This window comes from Dama dama, chromosome 7 (assembly GCF_033118175.1).
Source record: "Dama dama isolate Ldn47 chromosome 7, ASM3311817v1, whole genome shotgun sequence".
NCBI classification, from domain to species: domain Eukaryota; kingdom Metazoa; phylum Chordata; class Mammalia; order Artiodactyla; family Cervidae; genus Dama; species Dama dama.
The window spans coordinates 18,508,156-18,534,629 of record NC_083687.1 but is presented as its reverse complement, the minus strand read 5'-3'; the positions used below and the strand labels follow the sequence as shown (position 1 = coordinate 18,534,629).

Sequence of the window (26,474 nt, the reverse complement as noted above, 5' to 3'; positions counted from 1 at the left end):
CCCATGACCTCATGCTTTAAGCTCCCATATAGCCTTCCCCCGCCCTGTCCACACCCGGCGCCCGAGTGGGGGTGGGGGACAGTGGCGAAGGTCCGGGGAGCGGGAGCACCTTATTTATACTGCCCGAAGATTTGGGGGGACGGGCGCAACGATTTTCCCATAGTGAAAAACGCATGGTTTAACTTTCTCCGGAGCAAAAAGCACTCGCTGTCTTGTGGGACTTCAACGAGAAAGATGCCCCGTACCCGGCTCGAGGTGGTCTATACCACCCAACCATCTTTGGTTCACGTTTCCTTGAACCCGTGAAGCCTCCTGGAAAGGCTGGCGTCCCGGGATGGACCGAAAGGCCGGCTGCGCCTTCGAGGGACCAGGGGGCTGTCCGGCTCTCGCCCCCCTGGCGCCGCCGAGGTTTGAACCCTTGGCTCGCCTTTCAGCCCGCGCCCTGCCCCCTGCTCGCAGCTGCTCTCGGCTCGGGTGCAGCGGTTTCCCCCGCAGAGGAGGAGGAGGAGACTGAGCGAGGAGCGGCTCCCGGCTCGGGTTTCCGCACCAATGCCGAGCAGCCCCGGGCGGCCCCCGGCGGCCGGCCCTCCTCCCCGGCACCACGTTCCACAGTCATGGCGCACGAGGAGGGGCGAGCGCGCGCCGCGGCGGCACCCGCGCCCCCTCCCCTCCGCCGCCCGGTTCCGGCCCCTCTCCTAGGCAACCTCCCTCCCCGGCCTGCTGCGCCGCGGAGATGGAGACCCCTCCCCAGAGGGCTGCCGTTCCAGCGCCGACTGCAGCACCCGCTCCCCGCCCCCATAGGGGCGGAGGGATGGGAGCCGCGCGCTTCGCGAACCTCCAGCCCCTTCCCGGGAGCCTCAGCCCCTCTCCCAGCCCCATCGAGGCCGGGTGCAGTGGTGGGTAGGCGCAGACCGTCTCATCGCAGCCCACCCAGACCTTGGCATTTTTGCAACGCCTTAAAAAATAAACAGAAAACCCAAACCCCAGTCGTTAGATTGCAAAGCGCGTTACAATAACCGGGATGGCTACGTAGGAAACAATCCTGCACTGGTCCGGGTCTCGAGCGGCAGCTCCCCGGCCACGCCGTCTTCTCCGGGCCTGGATTTTCCGGCCTCGCCGGAGACTCTGCCACGCCCCGGGGCTGACAGGTCCCGCGCGGGGCAGCAACTTGGTCCGCACCCCCTGCCCCATCCTCGCCCAGAGTCTCGCCAGCCTACAAAAGGTGCAGCCTCACGCACAAGCAGAGCACACATAATAAGGTCGACAGCGCATCGCCGGGGAGGCTGCGAACAATGCGCCGGGCTGCCCGCGCCCGCCAGAGCGCGGCGCCCCGGGGGACAGGGGGCGCGGGCGGGGGCCGCGGCGGAGGACCCGCCGGCCGCGGCGCTGGACACCTTACTTCCTGCTTCCCCGCCCGCGGCCAGACCCAGCTCTGCGGAGGGATATCTCTCCCCTCCTCTGTCCCTCTCTCTCCCTTCCCCCGCCCCCCCTCCTTTTTGCTTCTGCTCCCCCCCCCCTCCACCACCCCACCCCGCCTTTCTCCTTTTGCAAGAAAATAATTTGACAGTCGATTTGCTGACAGGGGAGGAATTTGCATCCTGGATTAAAAAAAAAAAAAAAAAAAAAAAGGCCAAGAGGAGCTTGGGAACGGTTGCTAGGGGTGGGTAATGGGTGAAAAAAGGGGGGCGCCGGGGAGCGGATAAGGAGGGTTAAGGGAGGGGGCGAGGGTGGGGAGCAATGCAAAAGGTAAGGCCAGGTTACCGCGGCTCGGCCCCGAGTGGGCTGCGGCCGGGGGAGGGGCGAGAGATACATATGTATTTCTGTCTCCCTAGCACACCCCCTTCCCTCTAAGCGATGGCTGAGAGGCGGTGCATGCAGATGGGGAGTAAGTTTCCTGAAGGGGAGGGTGGATGCACGCGCGCGGCCCCGCGCTGCAAATTTCCACCGGGGAGGGAGAGTGGCTGGATGCGGAGAGTTTGGAGTTGCTTGCAGCGGAGGGCAGGAAGGGGAGCAGGGCCGGGAAAGGGGGCTGGCGGGCGCTATATCTGGGAGTAAGTTTCCAGGATCGGGAGAGCCTGCACGCTTGCTCGCTAGTAAGTTTCTGGCCGGGGAGGGCGCGTGGGGCGGAGGAGAGGGAGGGGTGCATGTATACAGAAGGGGGGAGGGGGGGGAGCAGATTTCCTGCGGGGAGGCTGAATGCATATGGAGAGTAGATTTCCTGAAGGGAGGGTGGAGGCGTAGACGGACCGAGTAAGTTTCTTGCTGGGGTGGTGGCGGAGCTGCTGGGGTTGGTGCTTTGGAAACCCAGCGCTTCCTACCCGGGGTGGGAAAGCACGCTGTTGGGTCGCGGGGGGTGGGGTGGGGGGAGCGAAGGGCCAGGTTCCTTGTTGGGGAGAGGGGCTTGCATCTGGGGAGTATGTTTCCTGGCGGAGCGATATTTGTTTACAGGCTGAGGGCAGTACTGTAAGTGAGTAGCGCTTCGAGAAGACGGCTCTGACATAAATTAATATTGAAATTACTCCATCAGCTCTGCTCGCCCCTCATCTCACCCCCCCAGGCGAAGACTGGTCTTCTTGTCGGATTGCCCATGCACTTGTTGCAGAAACAGCCAAGGTAGGCAAGAAGCTTATTAAGTTACATTTAAAAAAAAAAATTAGTTGGGGGATGCTCCGTGAGAAGACAGGGGAGGGGAAGGAAAAAGTGGGGGGACGGATTAGGAGACGTCTCCCCCCACTTTTTTACTTTCAGTATGTTCGCAGGGCCTTCTCTCTGCTTCCCTTCTTCCCTCTCCCCTCTCTGCGCTGCAAAGCATCCCAGCAAAGGGGGAGGGGTGAGGTGGGCGCTGTAATTGGCAGCCCCAGCTTAAAGGGTGATGGTGGTGGTGAAGCTTGCAATTGAAGGTTGTGCTGTTATAAGGCCTTCATTCTTCCAGCCAAGAAACCGCAGGACTCTAGGGATGTGCCTTTTGGGGTTTTTGACATGATGCATATGTGTATGATACGCTCCTGTGGGCTCTTCGGGGGCTGGGTACTCCCCAGAAGTTAAAGTGGCCACCCAGATGGGAGAAAGGTATAAGGGAGTGAACCTACCCCTCCACGCCCCAACTTCAGTTCGGGGAGGCTGGGAAGTTACTGCTGGTGGTCTAAAGAAATAGATGTTTAAAAAACAGCACAAAACCACCCATTCACTGGCAGAGGCCAAGAGCACCTGGCGGGCAGCCTCTGGCCGGCACTGGGCTGGGGCATGTGCGCCTGCCATCCTTAGGTTAAAAGAAAATGACTTCTGGTTCCTCCGTGTGCCTTCGAGTGGCCCGTTAGAGCCAGCTTTGTGGAAACTCTTCCCCACGCTAGACACGGCTTTGGCAAGTGAACGTGTTGAAGCGGGTTGCTAACAGCATGGCCCCGGCTGTCTTGTGAAGTGCCTGGAAGTGATGCTTACGAATGACGGATCCAGGGATGGCTGAAGAGTTCTTTAAAAAATGCCGGCTGTTTGCACTTTTTAGCAGGCCATGGAGCAGAGCTTTAAGAAAGGAGTTTTACATTGTCCCAACTGGTACCAACCTCCTGCATCACTTACTGTCTCAGGAAAGCAGTCTGGTGATGGAAAATGTGGTTTTGGTGCTCAGTGGAAGGATAACAAGGAGGAGTAGTCAGTGCTTAACTAGTTAACCTGCCCTCTTTGCTTCTCTGTGCCTCTTTTCCTGGTCCTCAGCCTACTGGTTTCTGCAGAGTTGTAGGTCTTTGGCGGTCAGGTACCTTTATTATGCTGGAAGCTTTATTTATTTCCTTATTTTCCTTTAACTGAAGTATAATTGACTTACAGCATTGTATTAGTTTAGTTGTATAACATAGCAATTCAGTATTTTTATACATTATGAAATGATCACCACCATAAATATGCTAGGAATTTTAACTTGGTCAGGATAATTTTAGCATCAGGGATTCAAACCAAGACATGTTTAGTAGAGTCAGGGAGTAAACAGTAGGCAATGTGGTTAACTAAAGTTGGTTAAGTTTTCTGCAGTTCTATAGACAAGCTCAGTACTAGCAGGGGAAAAAAAAATATGTATTAAAAAAATGAGCTCTGTACATGTTAGTGATGGAGAGTTTTTTTTTTTTCTTTCCTTCCTGTCATCAGATTTCCAGATTGAGAATTTGATATTTGGCAGCTTGAGAGTTGAGTTAGTTGGGAATTAAATATTATTGCCACTTATCAAGTGTTCCTAACTAGGCATTCGTTAAACAAATTAGCTATTATTTTTCCCCTGCTGAAAATCTGAGACTGGTTGATGTATATGCTGGGAAGGTAAACAAAATCTTTATGTGTGTTTATCCCAGGGAAAGGGAATTATTTACATGTCTACCCTCAAGCCAAGAGCAGTCATTCCGTTTTTTTTTTTTAATTTATGAGATTTATTTTATTGTCTTGCTTTGGCCATTAATCAAGTCACAGGAGCTTTTTTTCCCTCTTCTGCTGAGAATGTTCTTGTGGTAATAAAGGTTTGAAGGCCCATGAATCATAATTCATTCTTTTAAAAATATTGTCAGGATTTGATTTATAGGAATTGATACAGGCAGTGACACACCTCTTTGGACTCCGCCCTTTTAGGCATGTCCATTTTCGCCAAAGAATTGTTTAAAAGGCCTGCTTGACATCTCAAAAAAGAGCATTTCCTTTCTGCTTTATGAGCACTGAGAAGATTAATTTTGTGGGTTCCATAGTAAGCATGGGTCTTTTCACAGCTTGGTAAGCAGGCTTCCACATAGCAGGCATGTGTTAATATCACATAGCGTTTATGTGAGCTTACTGTGAAAACAGTTGTTCTATGAACTGTGTGGAAAGTACTCAGTTTTGCCTGTTTTAACCCACTTGGGCCTGTGGTTTTTGTTGAGGTAGGAGCTTTCATTGTAAAAGAGGCGATAGTCTGTAGTGTTCTTTGCTGCTTATATAATAAAATATGTGGTCACAGAAACAAGACTTACTTAAAATTCTTTTTCTCCTGCTCTGACGGGTGGCTTGGTCCTAAGAATCAAAAGCATCGGTTTTTTTGGGGAAGTATGAGAATTCTCTATAAAGCTGGTTAATCAGGAAATGGTAAAATTGTCTTGTGTTCAGCCATTGGCTCAGTTTACAGTATTTGTAAAATGACAAGAACTTTTAAGGTGGTTTAATTCTTAGGGCAGGAGGACAGGGCCACTGGAAAGAAAAGTGGGGAGGTTATCAGCATCTAATCATTTCTGGGCTTCAGAATTTTTATCTCAAAAATGCATGGTTTGATCCGTGAGTTGCATCCGTCTCTGAAATTCTGTGACTCGGTCTCGTGGAGAGAAGTCTCAAGAGATCTCCACAGTATGTCTCTTCCTGGGCCAACGGCCAGATTGCCTCATGGACTTGGGCGAGTTGATTAACTTCTCTTTTTGTCTTCTCCTGGAGAGAGTGGATTTATACCTTGGCATTCCAAAAAGGACTCTTGAGTGGCCTGGTAATCTTGACTGTCAAATGCAAGGAAATACTACGTCTTAGGGGGAAAAAAGTGCTGGGGGCGGTGTGGGGGGAAAGTGCATGGTTGAGTCCCAATTATATGTGCTAATAAAGAGTGGGGCATATAATCCCAGGCACCGAAAATAATTTCAGTTCATCTTGGAAGTTCTTCCCCTCCAGCCAACTGGTTCACCTGCCTAATTATGCCTGGTCAAATCTAAGGTTAATTGAGCTGTTATTCCCAGGCAGCAAGGGGAGTTAGTCCTGGGAGGAGTGGGAGAACCAGAACACCCAGAGTGGCTTTACCCACTTTCTGTGGAGAATTCACAAGTGGGTAATTGGGATTTGGTCATGTATTTGTGATAAGGTTCATAATAATGATATTGTATTACTGTCACTTCTATAATGTATATTTTACCACGGGCACTTTTGGGGGAAAAGCTCTTGTTTTTATTGACTTTGAGCATTGACATGAGAAGTAAGGATCCAGACAAGTGGTTCAGACCTCAGGCAGTAGAGATGGGTGCTGACTGTCCTACTCTAAAAACGGTTGAATTCAGCTCATTTTATTTCTGACATCATGAAACTGGATTTAGGGAGGAGAATCAGCTGAAATCTCATGGATTAATAATATTTCTGAATTTGCATGTCAGAGGGGAACCAATGAAATAAAGGGGAGACTAAAACTTAGTTGATTTCTTTTGTGGGGAGGGGGAGACTAGAGCAACTGGAGATATTGTCATGTTTTTCATCTAGGGTGCTGTGGCATATTAAATAATAATATAGTCCTGGTTATGTAAGTTTGATTCCATGGCTCTCTTAATAAACTTTTCCTCTGGGTTAAAGAAAATACACCACAAAAAACTTCTGGGATTTTGTCGAAAAATGTTTTAAGTTCTCAAGGCAGCTGCTTGTAGGGACTTCTGGTAAATTTGAGTTTACTGAAGAAACATGATTTTTGTTTTTTCCTCATGGAAGACAAGCTGGGGATGAGTGGGATATACTGAGCTGTTGGTTTAGTAACACTTAAAAAAATTTTTTTTTTGATAGAGAGGAGTGGGGGGAGGGAAAGAACCTGTGCGCTTAAATGGCTGGAGGTTAAGTTATTTTCATGCTGTAACCGGATCTGGTTTATTCATGGGTACATTTGGCAGCTACTTATTGAGCACCTACTGTTTCCTAAGCACTGTGTTACTGCTCTGGGTATATACTGATAATTAAAAGAGACATTATCATCTTCCTCTACGCATCCCCTACTCTACCACTTATTCTACAGTCCAGAGGGGAGGTAGACACGTAAAGAAATATATCTTGCAAAATGCGATAAATGCTCAGATGAAACCACAGGGGGCAGTGACCTGGACTTACTTAAAGTAGCCTCAAAAAGCCTCTCTGGGGATTGGGAGTGGAGGAAAACAGGGAGTATCAGGCAGAGCAAGGAAGTCTATGTGGAAGAACTTGGTGTGGGAGTGGGGGGGGGGGGACTAAAAAGAGGCAAGGTGGACAAGGGGGAGGGAGAGAGGGCGTTTGAGATGATCCTACAGAATTCCAGGCCTCGGAAAGGTTTGGGTTTCATTGAAGGGCAGTGGGAAGTCACCGAAGGTTTGTAATGGGAAGTGACATCCCCTAACTTATGTTTCAAGGGGATGGTATTGGTCGAGAGGGCAGGTGTGGAATTAGGGAGTGCAGTAAAAGGTACTTGGAGCAGGCCACGTTGGGGAGGTGACAGGAGTTGAATGCAGGGGAGCAGGTGGGTGTGAGACACATATGAAAGGTAGAATGTGCAGGGTTTGCTGATGGATCTGGTGGAGGGTGAGGAGGAGAAATGCAACGAGGAGGTTTCTGATGGGGGCAGTTGCATAGACACAAGTGGTGCTCTTTGCTGAGACGGGGGTAAGGGAGAGTCCAGGGAGGAGACTCAAGAGATTTCACTTTGGGCACTGCCAAGTGTGAGATGCCTGTTAGATTCAAGATGGAGATGTTAAGCTTGCAGTCTGTTACAGCATCCAGCCCCAGAGGAATGGCCAGGCAGGAGATCAAAATGTGTGAACCATCAGCCAAAGGGTGGTATTTAAATCCAGGAGACTGGATGAGGTGCTCTAAGGAATCTGTTGAGAGAGAAGAAAAGGCTGTGTGTGTGTGTGTGTGTGTGTGTGTGCGCGCGCGCCTGCGCGCGTGTTTGGGCCAGGAGTGTATTAAATGTTTCACGAGTTTAAGGCCAGAAACGTCACCACTAGATTTGGCAAAATGGAAGCCATTGGCGACTTTGCAAAGAACAGTTTGAGTGGAGCAATGGTTTAGGTGGGAGCAAAATTGGAGGAGGTTGGGAGGGCAATAGGAGGTGAAGAACCCCGGAATAGCATGTGTAGACAACTTTGGGGCAAAGTTTGACTGTGAAAGAGGGGCAGAGAAATGGAGGGGGAGTTGGGAGGATGTGCATGTAGAGGGAAGGGTTTGCAGGTGCTACTGGTCTATGTGTGTGATGATGGGAAAGATCCGGGGAGAGGGAGGGATTGATCATGAGCAATGGGTGGGGTCAGCCTGAGCAAAAGTCCTTGAGAAAGTCTGTAGGGAAGATCTGGCCTTGGTGGGAGGAGGGAGGGACACTTCCTTCATGATGACGGGGAGGGAAGAGCCCCAGATGGAGTGAAGGTGGCCGTGAGGGAAAGCTGAGGAGCTGCTGGGGCAGCTACCTGCTCTGTCTCTCCAGGCTGAGGTCCCATTCCCCTTGGGCAGGGGTTTTGGGGTCGGACTCTGACACCAGCCAGAGACGACAAGGGTTAAGACTGCATCAGAAAATTGTACTGCGTTTTCTTTGAACATTTGACTGCATTATGGAGCAGTACAGAGGCAAGACAGGATTCTTTCGCTTGGGGAAAAGAGTCTTCAGTTAGAGTAATTTGAGCTTCGCGTTAGACTGATTTGAAAACTATGATTGGGAAAAGACATCTGAGCTTTGCAGCCCTATTCAAAAGTTGGTGGGCACTGGTGTCATACGTTTGGAGTGAGAAAAAATAAAAGGCGGAAGGGCTGTTTCTTCTTCAGGAGGCCTTTAACAAAAATTTGCTGTAGCCTGCGCCGGTGGCCCCATTGATGGGGACTGTCTGGCAGGTGAGTGCGCGAGGAGAGAGTCAGCAGATTTGGGTTGGGGGTCCAGCCCCGTCGTGTGGCTCTGGACAAGTCAGCCTCCGAGTCTGCCTCCGCATCTGTAAAAAGAAGGTGATACCATCTGCCGCCTCTTCTGTGAGAGTTGTGAGGATGGAATCAGATAATGTACGCAAAGTGCGATGTAAACTGTAAGCGGTGTGGCACATGGGCGGCAGCGAGGTGCGGTGATCTTCAGCCGGATCTCTTTTTAGTTGTGAAACCTGGCAACCAATGAACAACTTCCCTCGGTTCCCCAAAGCTTCTGCTGAACCCCCCCCGGTGTCCTGTGTCCACTCTCACTCTTGCTCCCTGCTGGGAGCCGCTTTCTGTTTGGGGTTTTCAAGTCCTCTGTGATTTCTTTCAGTGAAACTGCCCTTACTGCCGGAAAGCTGGCATCAGCAGGGCTGGCTGTGAAATGCCAGTCTTTGTAGGTTCACGGTCTGATTCCATATATAGAATTTGAGACCTGCCCACTCAAAGGGCCAAATGAACTTGTTCTGTGAACTTGGTACAGGGGAACCTTGAACCCACGGAAGAACACCAACAGTGGTCCAGTGGTCTTAGCACTGATTCATTCACCTTCTGAATTTGTTTTGCAAATGAGGAGTGTTGCATAAAGCTGAGTCTACCTGAAAACAGTCCTTAGCACTCAGTCTTACTGCGTATGCTGGAAAGCCATTTCTAGTTTTAAAAAGTAACTGGTGCTTCTTACTAATCGGACCCCTGGCCTCTGCCTCAGAGGTTGAGGCTTTATTTATTTATTTCAGAATTAATTTTTACTATGAAAACGCTTTAATGCACACAAAAGTAGACAGACTAGTATAATGAACTCCACTATACCCATCTCCTAGATTCAGAAGTTAGCGAGATTTTGCACACCTGTGGATAAGGGGACTTCTTCCTGTATTTGTAAAATAAACACGAGTTGTCAGTTATGAGAGATCAGTAGAACCGATATCAGTTTGGTTTCATAGAGAGGGAAAATAATCAACGAGAAATCAGAGAAAGAGAGAGAGAGAGGAAATGGATGATGTCATTGTAATAACTAGTGTTTACCTAGCATGTTATAGGTCCAGAGCCTCTTAGGCATTTCTTATTTTTAACTGTCTTGCAGCAACCATAGGAGGTAGCTTTTACTTTAATTTTACAGCTGAAGAAGTGAGGCTGAAGAAGTAGAATTGAAAAAAATATAAATAAGTGATTAACCCAGAGTCACATGTCCAGCCAGCATCCAAAGCCCTAGTTTAATGCCAGAATTTGAATGGCCTCCAAATTTTGTGTACCCTCAAACAGATAATGCTATATAGTATTCAGTAAGAGTTGTGGTACAGAATTAATGCTAAGGATCCTGGAAACCAAGAAGATCCTCTGGGAATTTGGGGGTTAGAACTCCAAGGACCTTAGAACTCCAAGGAAATATTCAGATGACTTAAGCATGTTTTGGGCATTACATTTTTCAAAAAATTCAATTGTCTGGCTCATGCTGTAGCACACAGCTTTAAGCCTGCTTTGTGATAAAAACCAAAAAACTTGACTTTAACAGATCTAGTGGCTATTCTTCATCCGCCTCCTACTTTCAGCCCTGGCCCCTCTATGGGCCCCTCCGTGGTCATTTCTATAATAGAGATCTTGGCCTTCAGTCTGCAGGCTCTGCCTTTGAACAACTGGGCCTAGAGCAGGTTGCTACCTGGGGAGGCTTCCTGAGGGCCCCTAGGGTTTCTTTGTTTTATCAGAGGCTATAACAGAGGCTGCCCTGAGAGCCTGTCCTCGTCTTTGGGAAACCACCTCCAGTCCCACTTCTTTGAAAGCTTTTTAAAAAAAGGAAAAGGAAAAAATAATGGAGTCAATACCCAAGGAGTTTTAATAGGAGGGTTGTTTGAGTCCTCTCTGTTGTCATCACAATGGGAGCTACCCAACTCCCTTAAAATTCAACTGAAGGCTACCCGTAATGAGCTGATTCTCAAGTGCTGGGACCTGTCCACGTCTGTGTTTTAATTGGGGGAACACACGTGAGCTGAGGGGTTTTCAAGGGGAGCCAGGGTAGGTAAGGACATTCGGTGGCCTCTTTCCTTTTGAAGGGTCTGAGCTTTTTTAGAGACCAGCATGGAATTCAGACAATTTCACGGTGCAGCTTCTCATTCTTGAAGTCTTTCTTGAGGGCTCCATGGGCCTGGGCCTGGGCCAAACTGTGGGGTGGGCTGCGGGGGTTGGGGGGGGATACCCTTGGGCCCCTGCAGCCCTTGACTTGCAGGACTGTTGTTATCTTGACCACTGGGCGTGTCTTTCACTCCTTCTAGACTGCCCTGGGGAGGCCAGAACTGGGTCACCACTCAATTCTGCACCCCCAGCACCTAGCACAGAGCCTGGCGCTGGTTAGTACAGTACAGTGTAAATGCTTCCAGATGCTTTGTTGCTTTGGTTTTGCCTCTCTGGTTCTCTCCCCATCAGTTCTTGGTGGAGGGAGAAATCCTGGCCTCTATGCCACCAGGATCAGCTCTTGCAGCCGCTGAAGGAGACCAGACCAGAGAAATGTTTGCTGCCCCCTTGCCTTTCTGGCCTGGCAGGCTTTAGCTGGGATGGTTTAACTGAGCTCTCAAATGCAAATGTGGCCCCATCCCCCCATCTCTTTTAATAAGTGACATTTTGTTAAATCAGTTATTCAAGGCCTTATCTATATTTCTGTCTGTGCTGGCTTAGTCAAAATAGGAAAGAGTGAATATTAGATTTCTTCACCACCACCACCCCCCCTTCCCCTTGGAGCAACTCTACGTAAGATTTCTGATAGGGGAGGGGTGCTGTGTCCTTGAAGAAGTAAACGCTGCCTGCAGAAAAAATGTGGAGGGCTTTGACTTGTAGCGAATGCTGTTTTTCAGCAGCTGTGATTTTTCCATTTTTCTTTTTCTTTCTGTTTTGATTAGTGGAACTCATTGTGCTCCGGGGTTGGGATTGCGGTGGGGGAGGGCGCGGAGGGAGCGACATTTACTGGGAGAGCTGGAGTTGGGGAGGAGGAAGGAGAGAGAAGGGATTTATTGAAAATATATGTCTACTTCTGCTATGATAAAGCAGCAGGCATGTAAAAATGCAACGGGGAAATCATTATTGTGGTAATGTAGGCAGAGCTCCGCTTTCTCATTAACGGAGCTTAGCCCACGTGGAGGAGGGGGCTGCCGGGCTGCTTTGAGAGTTGGGGTATTCAATAATAGCAGAAACTCAGGGGATTGTCCCCATCCCCCCCCCCCACCCCCTCCAGCTGCTTTCTCCTTTTCTTTCTCCAATCAGTCTGTAACCTTTTCCAAGCGGCTTGTTGGATTTCACGGTCTCCGTCCTCACCCCTGCCACCCCAAAATGCTATGAGGACTGTTTAATTTTTAAAGTTAGAGGGAATTAAAATAAATTTTCTCCTGGGAACTTGAGGAGATTTTTGGCAACTGTGTTGTGACTCAGAGGTTGGATTATATCCCTTGCATCTGGGGGAGCATCGTGAAGAGCTGATTGAGAGGCTCAGGAGTTTGCATATGCTGTGGGGAACCCAAGGGAGGGTTCCACATCGCTTTAGGAGTGGTAGCTATTGCTTATAGAGAGCTTACTGTGTGTCTGGTTTATAGCGTACCCTGTGCTTATAGAGAGCTGACCATGTAGAGTGTCAAGCATCTCATCCGCACAGTTGTAAGAGGCAGACATGATGCCTCAGTCTCAGGAACTCATTTAAGGATATTCAGGGGCTACGTTGCCCAGCTGGTCTCCAGAGCCAGGACTGACTCCAAAGACTGGCTCCTGATCGCTAGGCCATGCTGCCTTTAAAAATTGGCTCATCAGCGTCCTTGTACAGGCCTCTAGATTCTAGGAATTTGGGGAAAATAGAGCCACCACGAGGCATGCTGATGATCAGTAAAGGTAAAGTGCTCAGGGCGATCATGAGAGCTGGTGCCCTCCTGGACAGAGCTGGCATTCTAAGATAGGTCAAGTTAGGGGCTCATGTCTTTGTTAGAAGAGGTGAATGCCCCCCCCCCCTCCCATTACCTGCCAGGCTGTGGTCCCTTTGCTGATAACTCACTTGTTCATCAGGCATTTATTGATTAGCTCCCATGTGCTGGGATTGTTCCAGTGGCTTGATGTACTAGAAGAAGTAAGAGAAGGTGCTCAAAGTCTAGTGGAGGACTGTTAGAAGAACATATATAGAACATAGAAGAAGTATGATGATACACAGTGATGCCTCCCTAGGAAAAGACAAAACTTCAGAAATAGTAAGTAGGAGGGAAGTCTTCAGAGAGAGGTGGTATGTGGGTGGGTTGTGTGGGTTCAGGGGGTGCTTACAGCTAGACAAAGGGGAGGGGACAGCTGATAGTCTGATTAGTATAGGAAACCACATACAGTCTGGCCTCATTGCAGTACCACTTCTATTTCAAGGCTTACCCATCTAACTTCATTTTACATCACCCTTAGTTGAATGCTCTAGAACTGTGCCGTCCAGCATGGTCGCCATTAGCTATTTGTGTCCAGTTAAATTTAAATTAATTTAAAAATAAATAAAATTTAAAATTCAGTTCCCCAGTTGCACTAGCCATATGTCAAGTGCTCAGTGGCCACCCACAGCTAGTGACTGCCATATTGGAAAGCATCGATGTAGGACATTTCCACTAGTGGAGAAGTTCTGTCAAGAGAGTGCTTTCAAACTGTGTTCTGAGGGTTTTTCTAGCATGGAATGTCCTTTCCATTGTCCCTCACCTGGCTCACTCCCACTTCCTCTAGAGGCACTCCCTAAACACCCAGGACAGGCAGGACTTCCGTCTCCCTGTCCATCTGGATTGCAGCACTCCCCTCGTGTATCTGTCTCCCCAGCATGACTTTCAGCTTTTTAAAGGCATGAACTGGGTCTTGTTCAACTGGGTCATGTCTTGCTTATCACTGTATACCTAGCCCCCAGCTGGGGCCTGGCACATAGGAAGTTAATGACATTGCAGGTGAAGAGGCTGGAGGAATAAGCAAAGGATTGGGCGGTGGAGGGTGGCGGGGGGGGGGGGCACTCCTGCCCTGGTGCCGTGGTGTGGAGCTTGATCTTGACCCTGTTGGCAGTGGAGGAGTCACTGAAGGGTTTGGGGTGTGGGTGGAATGGGGCCACATCAGATTTATGTATTAGAAAAATTACCCTGAGAGGTGTGGAGGACAGGCTGGCTCTGCTGAGCCCGCGGGCTGAGAGAGAGCAGTTAGGAAAATGTTGGAAGCGCAGAGGTAAGAGGGCTAAGGGGTCAGGACTCCTGGGCTGTGGCAGTGATGTTGAAAGAGTAGCATTGCCATCTTGCCAAGTCAGGGCCTTCTGCCATTTCTTTCTCCATTTTATTTATTTTTAAAGGTTTTTTTTTTTTTTAATTTTTGAATGTGGATGATTTTTAAAGTCTTTATTGAATTTGTTACAGTGTTGTTTCTGTTTTATGTTTTGTTTTTTTTGGCCATGGAGGCTTATGGGATCTTAGCTCTCTGACCAGGGATTGAACCCGTACCCCCTGCATTGAAAGGCAAAGTCTTAACCCCTGGACCACTAGAGAAGTGGATCTCTCTCCATTTTAGATGCTCTTTTCCATTTCTAAGGGAAACCGCAAGAATTCTTCTTCTGGGTCCTTGTACCCCTTTTGCTTTTGAGGCCCCCTGCCATGTACTGGGACCACCCCCACCCCACCCCCCCCCCCCCCATCCACTGTCTACTTGGTTGGTGACTGTCCTCTTTCCCTCTCCTCTGCTGCCCTATGCCTGCCTATTTGTGTCCCTCCAGGGAACATCTCACTCTGGGTCATCACAAGCCTCAGTTTGTGATCACATCTGAGTAGAAGTGCAGGGCTCACAGGCTGGGATTTCAGCCTCCTGTTTTTGCCAACTCGTGCCAGGTTCTTCTCTGAGGACACTTTTGGAGGCTTAAATTGAAGAAGGCTGTGTAGAGAGTTTTGAAAAGGAGCCTGGGATGTAACTGAGATCAATCCAGTCTCTGAGATAGTTAAGAGGGAACCAGGATGGTGGGCTTTAGAGAAGCATACGAGGATTCTTTTCTTTCAGTAGATGAGGCTGTGTACTCTGGCCGTGGTGACCTCACATTGTGCACGTTTGGGGGCAGGATGCATTTCAAAGTGTAACAGCCCCCTAATAAGTGCAAATACACATCATCAGTTTACATATATTACCTCATTTAAGCCTCAAAGCAACTCTATGAGAAAGGCGTTATTATCCCTATCATACAAGTGAAGGAATGGAGGTACCAAGGGATGTAGTGATTGGGCCTGAACATGCGCTCAGCTCTGCCCCAATTGTTCTACATGATTTTGGGGGGTGGTTGGTGGACAGACCTTTGACCAGAGCTGGAGTGGTGTTCATGGCCTTGGGAAAGTCACTTCACCTTCCTTAACCTCCATTTCCTGAGATAGTCACATCTACTTGGTAGGGCCATTGGGAAGATGAACGGCAGAATATATGTAAAAATCAGCACCTCAGCAGCCAGAGGGTAACCTGTATTTGTGGAAGAGAAGTCCACAGTCTAGGCTTGTCCCTCTTCTCTGATCAGAATGTCATGTCAGATTACAAATGTGCTCCTGATTGTGAGGCCTGGAGAAGACATGATTCAGGGATTTCTCTGGTGGTCCAGTGGTTAAGACTCCAAACTTCTTTTGCAGGGGACATGTGTTCAATCCCTAGTTGGGGAACTAAGATCCAGCACCCTGCAAGGGCCAAAATTAAAAAAAAAAAAGATGATTCAAAGCTTTGTTAGAGCTAAGACTTTTTCACTGAAATTGTGTAAATGGTAAATGAAAAGAGTTCCTAAGACTTTGTTTTAGAGAAGGAGGCTGTAAATAGTACATAGTGATCATAGGGAATTCAGAAAATGTCGGCAGGTCTAAGGAAGAAAATAAAAATTGTCTTTAAGTTCTCTTTAATTTGTTCTTATTAACATTTTAGTAATTTCCATCCAGTATTTTTTTTTTTTTTGAGTGTAGTCTAGTGACTAAGAGTGTATCAAGAGTATAAGTTCTTAATATAAGTTCAAACCCAGACTGCCTGGGTTTGAATCTGGATCCTTCAGTTACTGAAAATAATAACAACAACTTGTTAGGACTGGTTGGGATGAGATGATATCTGTAAAACATCTGGGGCTGTGCCTGGCAGAGAGTAAATTCTCAAGAAGCGTTAGCTCTGATATTGTGCTTTAAAAATAGTATTGGGGTTATTTTGCATATGCTTCAATATCTAGCTCATTAAATATTCTTGGGAAGCATTTTTATTCTGAAATACTTGTTTAGTATCCTCTTATTTGGATTCTGTATTCGATATATATTTATGTAGCACATACTGTGTACCAGGCATTGGACCCCCTGACTAGTCGTTTTTATTAGAGATTTAGCTTACTTCTCATTTGTTATTATGTATTATTAATATTGTTTACTATATTATTTATTTATTGTTTACTATACAATAAATAGTGCTTTGATGAACATAGATCATGCAACATAGATATACATAGATCTTTGAGCACATCTTGGATTGTTTCCTTTGGCTAAATTCCTGGAAAGTAGAACTACTGTTTTAAAGAGAGTGGGTGTTTTTTAAGGTTCTTGATAATATTTCCTGATTATTCTTCACACAGTTATAAAATTAATTTTCATTCATACTACCAGCATAAGAGAGTATGCTGCATCCCCTCCACCCTAATATTACTGGTTTTCAAAAAATGGTCATTCTTGTATAACATGAATTATTCTGTAAACAATATGCATTCTCTCTGGGGCTCAGCTTTTTCCTTGCTGCAAAGTAGAGTACAACTGCCTCTTGCTTGATGACCGTTACTTGTTAATTTAGCAAGCTCTTTGGATTTCTGTTATGGAAGACCAGATGACCCAAATTATTCTCAGAAGTGAAGTGAGAATTTCCTCATACTTATTGAGAAGGACTTAGGTGTTCTCTGTCTCACCAAACCTACATGAGTGAGTAGTCATTCCGTGCCCAAGACACAGGATATGTCAGATAATTGGTCAGTAGACAAGCAGCATTCTTAGAATAAATGTTGCTAATAATTGACTGCAGAAATACAGGATCTTGGTCCAATTTTCTAGGAATTTGTTCTTTTTAAATCTTTATAAGAAAATGAAGGCCACTTTCATCCCCTTCAAGTATAAGAAAATACTGTCTAGTGCTATATGAAACTAGATATTGAAGAAAAAAGTTGTTCTACTGAAATGCCACAAAATTTGAAGAAAATGAAAACCAGTCCTCATTCCATCATCTAGGTAGAACCTCATTCCATCATCTAGGTAGAATCTCTGTTTTATAAAGTGCTTTTTTCCTAGGTTTTTTTTTTTTTTTCAGATATACCTTTGCACAGTTGAATGCTTTGACTGATTTTGTTTTTTTTTTTGTTTTTTTTTTAAACATCTACCCTGAAGTGATCATTTCACCGTTTTCTGGGCAATTCAAACTCTTTAGAACACTTTGACTCTTATACCTTCTTTATATTCCTTTTGAAGTCTTGCTGTGATTTTTATTCTCCTAAGAATTCTATCCTATAAAGTTATTGTAATATAATATAAAACATAATTAAAATATAAAATAAATACATATATATTTTAAATATAAAATAAATGCATTTATATTTTAAATATAAAATAACTATATTTATTTTAAAATATAAATTTAGGTCAAATAGATATATTTTAATATATATTTAAATTAAATATATAAATATTTTATTTATAAAATAACATAAAATTATCATAAGACTTTAATCCCGTAAGACATTGTTTTTAAAAGTCAGCAGTCTTTTAGATTAATTCACATATTTCCTCTATTTGGTGTTCTTCATTTCTCCCTGTAAAAACATATACATGCTTTCCTCACAGATTAATTTTCTTTTATTTGGAGAACTCCCCCTTGTTGTGTGTGTATGTATGTGTGTGCTGGTGTCACAATTCTCTCAGTTTTTGCTTGTCTGAAAATGTCATTTTTGCCTTTATATTTGGAGGATATTTTTACCAGGTATAGAATTAGTCCTTTAAAGATATCATTCCATTGTCTTCTGCCTTTCTTCATTTCTGTTAAAAAGTCATCTGTCAGTTTTACTGTGATTGCTTTGAAATTAACATATTTTCCCCCTCTTTGGCACTGTGTTTTTAGCAGTTTTACTATGGTGTGCATAGAAGTATGGTACTCTTTGTATGTGAGCCCTGTGGAGTTTGGAGAGCTTCTAGAATTCATGGGCTGGTGTTTTTTCAGTCAGTTTTAGAAAAGTCTTGGGCAGTTCTTCAAATATTACTTTGCCCCACTATTTCTCTCATCTCCTTAGACCTCTGTACGTGTGTTAGACCATTTCATGGTATCCTGCGTGTCCCGTGAGCTTGTTTTTGTTTTTTTGTGCTATAATATGTATATTTTTTCCTACTGTTCTATCTTCTAATTCACCTACTATCTCTTCTATTGTTTCCTTTTTGCTATAAAGCTCATCTATTTACTTCTTAAGTTTGTTTTTATTGTTGGAAATATTTGATTTATGATAAAATATATCTTTATTTTTAATGATTATGTTTTTCTCTTGGTTTGGGCCTTTTCCTGACATGCTTGGTCATTTTTGTCTGAATGTTGGGCATTTTACTTGGAAAATATAGAGGCTCAGGCCGTATCACCTTGATTCATTTACGCTTGGTATTTCTGATTTGCCCTTACTTGTAAGGTGGGTATTTATTAGGGTCCCTTTTTCTTCATAGGCCCTGATCTCCAGATTTTGTCTCCTTGCCCCTGTGAAACTACTAAAATCTCTACTTACCTTTTAAGTCTTTTAATAGCTACTTCTTTTTTTTTAATTAATTAGGCTACATCAGGTCTTATTGCGTCATGCGGGATCTTTCTTTCCGGTGCGTGGACTCTCTAGCTGTGGCATGTGGGCTTTCTAGTTATGACACGTAGCTGAAACCACCCCCCAACCTGCCCCCGAGGCCCAGTAATTGTGGCTCAGAGCTTACTTGCTCCGTGGCATGTGGGATCTTAGTTCCCAGACCAGGGTTTGGACCTGTGCCCTCTGAATTGCAAGGTGAATTCTTAACCATCGGACCCCTTTTAATAGCTTGTTGTTGCTAGGTTCCCAGAGTCTAGCCTTGTACACACATTGGGTTAGGTGTCAGCCAACGCGTTGAGGGGAAACTGCTGTCGAATGTTGGGCTCACTTAACGTGTGTTCTTTTTGTCTGGGATCTTGGCCTCTCAAATCCTGGCTGTTGTCATGGCCCTGAACTCCAGTTTCTGTCTTCTCAGTCCAGGGAGGAAGCTGCTGCAAGCTTTAATTTGCTGCCTTCTGTTTCACCTTAATGTTCCTTCTACCAAAGCGGCAAATGTCCTAAGGGGAAGCATTAGTACTAACATACATCTCAGAAGCTTCCCTTTCCTCTAAGAGCTTGGCTTAAGTCCTAGCTGCCTCGTTGTACTCCTAAGTCACACCAGCAAACAGTTATTATTATTGTTATTGTTTTGTATTTTATTTACCTTTCATGGTTGTTCTATACAGGACGGTGAGTTTCCTGGCAGTTATGTCGTAATGGAGGCTTCTCAGGTGGCTCAGTGGTAAAGAATCCACCTGCCAAGGCAGGAGAAAAGCAGACGCAGGTTCCATCGCTGTGTCAGGAAGATCTCCAGGAGGAGGAAATGGCAACCCACTCCAGTATTCTTGTTTGGAAATCCCTCGGACAGAGGAGCCGGTGGGCTACAGTCCATGGGGTCGTAGAGTCAAACACGACTGAGTGGCTGAGCATGCACACAGACCCGTGTCATAATAGCTGAAAGCAAAGGCTAATTTTTGTATCCTTTATTATTTGACACTGGGAGTATTTTCCATGTCTTTTAAAAAAATCTTCATTAGGTGATTTTTAATATCTGCCCAGAACTCCTTCTTACAGCTTTTATAATCTGCTTGACCATTCTATTATCAGATACTTAGGTCATTTCCCATTAAACTCTTATATAAGTAATGGTGCAATCTTTGTGCCATGGTACTGTATTATTTTAAAAATACTGCTTTAAAAGTATGGAATGGGAATGATCAGAGTTGAAAATATTTATCAGTATTGATTGTTTTCATGCATATGTCAGGTACGGAAATAAAACTGTAGTCTTTTTCTCTCTCAGATGTTTTAGAAGAAAGCTATCCTTTTTGAAAAAAGTGTTTTCCTTCCTTCTTTTTTTTGACCGTGCTGCACTACTTGTGGGAATTTAGTTCCCCTACCTGGGATTGAACCCAGGCCCTTGGCAGTTAAAGTGCAGAGTCCTAACCACTGGATAGCCAGGGAAGTCCCTTCTTTAAAAATATTCCTGTAATGCTTACCTTGTGTCAACATTCTTTTACATGCTTTAATATAATACTAACTTAAATTTTCCTAATAGCCCTAGGACCATAATGGAACTAATAAGGATGAGGAATCTGGGGCAAGAGAGGATAGATAGCTCACCCAAGTTCACAAGATGACTCGTCCAAGGCCACACACTCTTCAGTAGCAGAGTTGGACCATGCATTCTGGCTCTAGAGCTGGTGCTTTTAATCCCCACACTGTACCACCTTGAGCTAATTGTTGTGATTTATTATTTCCTTTCTATCAACATTGGCTTTTTCTAGGGCTTCCCCAGCCTTTTCTTAATTAGGCATTTATTTTTTTCTCCCGTGTGTTAGCTGGGGGATGAGTGTGAATGTGGGGACTGTTTGGGGAAGGAGATGCCATGGACAGAAGTGACTCCTGGAACTTGGGCTTTGTGGTGGCCACTCACTTTGTAGATCGGCCGGTTGAGGTTGTCTAGTGGCTTGTAGTGAATCTGTTGGGGATCTGGTGCGGATTCAATGACAAGGGAGTCTCTTTTCTTTAGTTAATTAATTTATTGTTTTACTTTTGGCTGTGCTGGGTCCTCATTGCTGTGCATGAGCTTTCTCTAGCTGTTGCAAGCGTGGGCTACTCTTTAGTCGCGATGTGCGGACTCCTCCTGTGGTGGCTTTTCTTGTTGCAGAGCACGGGTTCTCGGGTGTGGCGCACAGGTTTGTTGCTCCGTGGCATGTGGGATCTTCCCAGGTCAGGGATTGAATGCAGTCCAAAGGCAGTGGGCCCTGCAATGGCAGGTGGATTCTTAACCATTGAGCCTCCAGGGAAGTCCCTACAAGGAGGTTTCTGCTTCTATCTGATGGGCTAGGGTTTGCTGGGCCTTTGCAGTTTAGAGAGTAAGAATAAAGGACTCTGTCTCTTCCTTCCCTGAACATCAGGATATGGAGTAACGATGTATAAAGAGTGGGCTCCCGACGCATGGGAATGTCAGGGCGGCCACAGGGCATCGGGGACTGGAAAGCTTAAGCACCAGTGCTGTGGGCCTAATAAACTGGATGGAGTAGATGAAGAATAAGGGACCTTAGGAGGAGCTGGACTCCTGTCCCTTTGTCTTTAAGCCTGTCTTTGGAACTTCGTGTTCATTCCTATGTGTATCTTCTTTCTCCTTGTTTCGCTGTTTGTCATTGTGTTTTCCTGGTCCCATTCCCCTCCCTCCCCTTCCGCCTCTCCTTCCCTTTGGGTCTGATATTGATTTGAGGGAGAGGTAGGGGTGGGGTTTGCTGGGTTTTTTTTATAGTGGTTTGAGTTTATAACTTGCAGTGATAAATCAGAGAGGGCTTTGCAGGAGAGATGCGTTTATTAAATATATCCAAGCAGGTCACCAGGAAGGAATGACGGAGTAACAGAGAATTGAAGGGGCTCTGTCCCTCCCCTGCTCATAACCTTCGGTGGCTCCCACCTCAGTCAGTGAAAGCCAAAGTCCTCACGATGGTCTGGTGACTCCTTGCCCCCCCCCCCCCCCCCCGCCCGCTTTTGTGATAGGATGTTCTACTGATCTCTACCTGCCCACTCACTCCAGCCACAATGACTCTGACTGTTCCTTGGATGCACCTTCCATGCTCCTGCCTCAGGGCCTTTGCCCAGGCGGTCCTCGCTGCTTGGAAGGCTCTTCCAAAACCTGGATACCCGTCTGCGTTGCTCACTGTCTCCTCCTCCAGTCTTCACTCAGATGTCTCTCTTTACTGAGGCTTTCCTTACCTCTGCATTTAACACCACACCCTGAAGTCTCCATCCTCCTTATCTCCTTGACTTTTTCTTTTATCCGCAGGCTCTTTAACCTTCTAGCATTCCATATAGTTTGTTGTTGTGTAGTCAATCAGTTGTGCCTTACTCTTTGCAACCCCATGCATGGACTGTAGGGCCCCTCTCCCCCTCCGCCATTTCCCTCCCCTCCCCCCATTTCCCTGCCTTCCCCCCATCCCTTCCCCCCTCCATCCCCTTCCCCCCAGCTCCCTGGCTCCTCTGTTGATGGAATTCCCCAGACCTGAATACTGGAGTGGGTTGCCATTTCCTCCTGGGGGGGCGGGGATCTTCCTGACCGTCTCCTACCTTGCAGGCGGATTCTTCACCACTGAGCCACCCAGGAAGCCCTCTGTATTGTTTATCTGCTAAATATCTTTATTGCCCCTCTCCTCCCTCCTACAATATGAGCCCCCAGGAAGCCAAGGATCTTTGTGTGTGTATTCTCTGCAGTATCCTAAGGACCCCGAATCATGCCAGGCACATAGTAGGTCCTCAGAGGTGTATGTTGAATGCTGGGTCGTTGTGGGGGGGTTCCTCTGTAGAGCCCCCAACTCAAGAGATTTTCATCACATCTTAGGATCTGGAAAGTCTCTTTGCCTGTAGGAATTTTTTTTAATTAAGATTTTTATCATTGTCATCCCCTTCCCCCTTCCAGTTCATTTAAGACTGTTATGAAACAAAACTCATTATGCTTCAAAACCTGACGGAGCTCAGGCCCCGAGGAAAGTGAGAGGAGGCGGCGGCAGCTCCCTGCCTGCCCCCTCTCCTTGGTTTTCTCTGGGTGGTTGGTTCACTTAGGATGTCCCAAAGCCCACAGGGTCGAGGGGAGCAGGGGACCCAGACCTTCCAGGATGCATCCGAGGGAGAGTGTGTGGTCAGCTAGAGGGGACGCCTGCCTTCCTGCAGTGAAGGCTTTTTGCCAGTTGCGAGTACCGAGGGCAGAAGGAAGAAGGAGGCAGGCTGGAGAGGAGAAGAGCGAGAAGGGACAGTGAAGTGTGGTTTTTTTGTTCGATTCGATTGGAGGAGTGATGATGTAAGGAGAAATGAGGAGTGTGGTCCTCCTTGAGTGACTGTTAAGTTTTCACTTCAAGTGATGGGCAGATGGCATTCATTTGCTCATCCATAGTCATGGAGAGGCCGCTAGGATACAGATGGGCTAGAAGAAAGAAGGATCTGTGGGCCTGGGCTGGAGTCAGCTCTCCCATCACCACTCAGAGGCTGCGGGTTGGATGGTCCCTGGGGACCTTGGGTGAACCCAGTGGCTCAGAGCTAGCATGTTGAACTTCTCCTGGATCTGTGGGTCTTTGGGAAGTGGGAAGGCCCGCTGGCGATAATTCATGTGTGTGGATGGGAGGGAGGAGGACTTCGCGGTTGATGAGGAAGTGGCTTCGACTCCTCCCAGCATTCTTTTCTAAACATTTTCCTAAATGAAGCCATCTTCAGGTTTTTCAGAGTCAGGGCAGGCCTGTCCTCTGACTTCAGGAGGCCAAGGGTTTGCTGTAGGTCTTAGAGCTTCATTCAGCTCTGAATCTCCTTGTGACTTTTGGTTTTTCTATATGAAAAAAGGAAGAGAGCTTAGGGAGTAAGTTCTCCGATAGGGACAGGCCAGTTATACGAAGTTATTGATAGACTCTCAGCACGCAGGGATGTGAGATGTGGAGATACGGTGACGCATGCCTGCTGGGAGCCTCTGCCCTCCAGACCAGGGGTTTCACCCTCTGCCACCCTCTCTGCCCCAATCTTAGCATCTCATCAGCTAATAAAGTAGCAACACCAACTGATTTGAGTTTCACCGCCTTTCATTTCCTCTCTCCTGTCTTCTGGTTCTGGGGCCATAATAAGCTTCAAAAAGCCACTAGCCAAATGATCAGCCCTGAATAATCAACCCTACAGAACTAAAAATACAGGGTTGCATTATAATGCAGATGTACTGATAAATTAATGGGGAAATAGTTGAGTCTACAGTTGTTTGCTGATATGTTGTCCCAACCAGAAGTTACATAGGAAATAAATGATTTCACCCTAGTGGGTCCTGGGCATGTAGCTGACTTATTTAGAATGAAGGCTCCGGAGGCCAGAATCCTGCTTTGAGCCCATGTGGGGATTATGACAGCATCTTGACTGGTTGTCCTACTTCTGACTTTAGATGACCTGCCAAGCCCTTGCCAGCTGTCTCTCACTGTAGCTCTATGGGTGACTTGGTGTGATCCGTCTTCAAGGCTTATCTCCTACTAAGGATGTCAGGGGTCCCTCCCCTCCTTTTTTGTAATGTAAAAGGAGATATTTCCAAAACAAAAAGAACATATCTCTCACATTTGCTAGACATTGGTGGCTATTTCCCCCTGTGGCTCAGTGCTAAAGAATCTGCCTGCAATGCAGGAGCCACAAGAGGGGTTTGATTCTTGGGTCAAGAAGATACTTTGGAGGGGGCAAGGCTACCCACTCCAGTATACTTGCCTGGAGAATCCCTCGGTCAGAGGAGCCTGGCGGGCTGCCGTCCATGGGGTTGCAAAGAGTCTGAACTGACAGGACTGAAGTGACTTAGCATTCAGGCATTGGTTATCGTGTGCCCTGGGTCAATAAGATCTTCATTCTTATGTATTAGCTTGACTTAGTCTTATTGGAAATGATGAATTCAATAAAAATGATTGAATCCTCACTATATGCAGAATACTAGGCAAAGCATTAGATCAAGAATTGGCAGTTTTTCTATAAAAAGCCAGAGAGTTAATATTTCGGCTCGGTGGGCCATGCCTCTGTCCTGAGTTCTCTACTCCGCACTGTAGCATAAAAGCAGCCAGAGACAACGCAAAGATGGGTGAGTGACTCTGCTCCCTGCAGACTGTACTTGCAGGACCAGGTGGTGGGACTTAGCAGCAGACCACAGTTGCTGACCCCTGGTCTGACCCTTTTGACCCCTTTGTTGGAGACACAGCTATGAACAAACCCGACATCATCATGACCCTTTTGGCGTTTTCACTTCCTTGGGAATAATTCTTTGCTATTGTTAATAGCATTACTTTGGAAACACACCTGTTATAAATAGTTGACAAGTAGCTTTGGGGGGAGCATTGGAAGCCTAAGTAACTTTACTGAAGAAAGTTTCCAGTGAACACTCAGTTCTATTTATATTATCTACTGGTGTGTGTGTGGGGGGGTCTGGGCGGGGTAGGGGGGTGGGGGTACTATGTGTACTTAATTTGGTAGACACTATTTTTGAGCTGCTCTTTTCCCCACTTAACATGATTTTGCATGCGTATTTCTATGTATTGGTCTAGATTGTATAATTTTAGTGGCTACATAGTGTTTCTTGCTGAATTAAGGCATGTCATGTGCTGGGGTGTAGCAGGCACTTGTGAGATGTTTGTTTCCAGGTTCAGTGAAACTTAGAGTTGAAAAGAGCTGTTTTCTGCAGAGGCTCTGCTGGTGGGAACTGTGGCTATGGGAGGCTCTGGGAGAGCCTGGCTTGCCTGATGTCCTGGTACCTGCCTGCCAGGTGACACCAGCCTCTGTAGCCGACCTGCTAGGTAAGTGTGTATTCAGTGCAGACATTTAAGTGACAGATAGTGGGGTGATCTTTTACTAGAGTACTATTCCCCAAGTGCAGGGAAAGCATTTGTGGGCCGTGAAGCAAAACTTGGGAGTCAGAGGGTCCTTGCGGGGGCAGATGGGAAAGAAAAGCAGCCCGCGTGGAGGAGGTGGAAAGCCCAGAGGGAGGGATTGGCAACAGGTATGCGGGAAGGGCCCGGGTTCCAGAGCCAGACTGACCTTGATTCGACTCTGACTCTTGGGGTTGTCCCTCATGTGCTGCGACTGGGTACATTCTTGGTCTCTGTGTACATCAGTTTTCTGTGCTGTAAGATGGGGTTTATCATATCCTTTCCATGGAGATGTTGGGAGGATCAGAATAATCTCGTAAGCATGTAATACAGTGCCTGGAGTCTAATAAGCATGCTATGTATATGATAGTTTTTATTATTTGGGGTGAAGTGTGCGGTCCCTGTTAGGGCTGCAGCTTACAACAGTAGATGTTGTTTTATTATTATTGTTATCGTGCGTGTGTATGTGCTCAGTGGCTCAGTTGTGTCTGACTCCTTGTGATCCCATGGACTATAGCCTTCCAGGCTCCTCTGTCCATGGGATTCTCCAGGCAAGAATTCTTAAGTGGGTTGCCATTTCATTCTCCAGGGGATCTTCCTGACTCAGGGATCAATCCAGCGTCTCCTGTATTGGCAGGTGGATTCTTTACCATCTGAGCCACGTGGGAAGTCCCTACTCAGCTCTTTATGCATTCATTCATTTATCCTCCACACACACAGAAGCCCAACTTTGTGCGTTGGTCCAGTATGCAGTGGTGAAGAAAACAGGCATGGTGATGGACTTTAATCAAATCACCCCACAAATGTGTACTTACAGACTGTGATAAGAGCTGTGAAAGAAAAGTACAGGGCCTTTAGGTTGGGGGAGGATCTCTCTCTCTCTTTTTATGAGACGCTTAATTTCATTAGTAATCAGTGAATACAAATCACAGTGAGATTCCATATCCCCGTTTGATTGTCAAACATTGAGAAGCTGTGCAGTAGCAAGCATTGGAAAGAACACAGATCACTGTGTGCTGCATTTATGTGCTGCTGGTCGGCCTGTAAATAGGTGAAAACCCCTGTGGAAAACAATTTGGTGTTATCTCGTGAAGTTGTATGTGCACCTATGGCGTAACCTG

The 26,474-nt window shown here is 46.5% G+C and overlaps 1 protein-coding gene across 9 annotated transcripts in view; it reads left to right on the top strand.

The window, feature by feature from the left end:
* Positions 1 to 1,851: 1,851 nt before the first annotated feature.
* Positions 1,852 to 26,474, top strand: part of TRERF1 (transcriptional regulating factor 1) — a 206,396-nt gene continuing 181,773 nt past the window's right edge. For 2 of the 9 annotated variants that reach the window (XM_061146717.1, XM_061146715.1), the window contains exons 1-2: positions 2,015 to 2,093; positions 2,528 to 2,613. The gene's annotated coding sequence lies outside the window, so the exon portion shown is untranslated. Of the gene's footprint in view, positions 1,886 to 1,960; positions 2,094 to 2,173; positions 2,251 to 2,448; positions 2,614 to 26,474 lie in introns of those variants that run through there. The other 7 variants (XM_061146710.1, XM_061146713.1, XM_061146709.1 and 4 more) reach the window with 7 other exon arrangements.